The sequence below is a fragment of the Ostrea edulis genome, chromosome 1 (assembly GCF_947568905.1).
Source record: "Ostrea edulis chromosome 1, xbOstEdul1.1, whole genome shotgun sequence".
Classification (NCBI taxonomy): domain Eukaryota; kingdom Metazoa; phylum Mollusca; class Bivalvia; order Ostreida; family Ostreidae; genus Ostrea; species Ostrea edulis.
The window spans coordinates 100,665,459-100,667,637 of record NC_079164.1 but is presented as its reverse complement, the minus strand read 5'-3'; positions in this window follow the sequence as shown (position 1 = coordinate 100,667,637).

The window sequence follows — 2,179 nt, the reverse complement described above, 5'->3', positions numbered from 1 at the left end:
GGGCCTCTTGTTATTATTAATATATATAACGCTTGTAGCAGATGGTATGTCATGACCTTGAAATGCCATATGACCAAGGTCAAGGGCACTAGTAAATATTGAAGGAAATTCCAGTTTAGATCATTTTGTAATGAAGCTTGGCATTATAGACTCATCCTTGAATTTCTAAAATCAAGTGATGTGGAGTGACCTCATGCCAAGGTCATTAGGATAAGGTGATTGTTACCATTAAATAAAGTTAGAAATTCTTTTAAAGTCCTAGCAAAGTAATGGTATGGCATTAGATGTATGTTTATGACATGATGATATGTAGTGAACTTGGAGAGATATTCTTTAATGAAGTCAAGGTCACCAGGAAAACAAGCATTGAAAATTCTCTTCTTACTCATAAGTAATTAAGCAATTACTCAATAAAGTAAAGTAATTACTCATAAGTAATAAAGTAAAGTAATTACATGTACTCATAAGTAATAAATTTCTTATAGAAAGACATTATAGGCTCACGGTACACAAATTGTTTATGGTCACGTGATGTGTAGTAACCTTTCACGTAGGTATTTGGGTTAAGTTCAAGGTCACAATTGATGAATTAATAATCATACTTGGTACAAAGAATGATTATAGCCACATGGTACATGTATGTTATGACCTTGTACCAGTTTAAAAAGGTTAGAATGCATGTCTTGGCCAGTGATATGTATACGTTAAAGACTCGTACTTTGTGCAAAGAGTGCTTATGGCAAGATTGTGGGCCGTGACCATGAACAAAGGTGAAGGTCTCCAGTAAAAAAAATTAAGAAATAGTTGGCCTGCACATAAAAATGTAATGCAGTAAAAAAGCACTTATTTGGAAGACCGTCTTCCTCACCAAATGATGAAATTGCTGACCTTAAAAGGACATGCGGGACGATGTGGCCAAAATTAACCAGTCAATAAATATTTTTTCTTTTTTTCATGAAACAACATCGGGATGTCCTTTACACTATGCATAAATTTCATGGCCATTTTCTAAGTATACAAGGGAGATATTGAGCTTTGAATTACCCCCCTTTTCAAAATTGAATTTTCCAAGATCATTCTGAATTTCAATTAGAAAAAAAATAATTTGATGAAATTTATGTATATATTTTATACAATAATCATTAATATATGCAGAATATAGAATAAATAATAATAAAATGCTTAGATATAACCACATAATAAGAAATTGGGAAAAATTTAACAATTTGGGGTGGAAATTTTGCTGATGTTAAGCATTATAGTCACTATTGTTTGTGTCAATCTTCAGGTGAGCAATTCTAGGCCAATGGGCTTCTTGTTTCATTTTTTAAATGCTATTTGATCTTTTCTTTCAGCTGTACAGCGTTTTTGGATGTGCAGACAATATGATGCAATTAAAGGCCAGTCTCTTCACAGACTCACAAGGTCAGTTGAAGGTCATCCTCTGATGAGCATGTCAGCTTGTCTCCCTCACACACCATACAAATGACAGACTGTAGCCAAATAAATGTTGTTGGTTTTTTTTTCATCTTTTTAAGACGACAAATCACTCTCTATGAACATTTCAAGCTTATGCACTATGAATCCCTTTGTAGTTTCATATCAATGTCATAATTTCTTTCTATAGTAATGAATTTTTGTAAAGTTCATTTACATCCATTTGATACTGTTGTTTTGGTGTGACAATGGTTTAACTATATGCATGCCAAAAAGGGAAAGGAAATTAAAATTTGAATTATTCAGAGGCAAACTTTGCTGTAGGTAAGTATACATAATGTATATGTATATGCTAGCACAGGCAGTCTGGGTTTTAAATGACTGCGAGATGAGAGCGATGACACCTATGTAGGATTTCATTTTGTCATCAGATCGAAGAGATCGATGGATAGGTGTAAAAACAAGCTTAATGATTTTTTTGATACAAGACCATACTTGCATAATTCATGCCCCAAGTGAATGGTTTTAAACAGAACACTTGCTTATTTGAATGCTTTGTTCAACGTTATGCGTAATGACAACACGTAATTCAATCTGGGCAGATAGATTAGGGTGGAAATCGCTGCCATTCAGCTCAATCTAAAGTGCTCACCCATGAAATTTGACAATAAGGCAGAAATGTCTTGATAAACATGAATTAACAAATATTTGATCTTGTTTCATTGTCAAGACTTTAAATAAC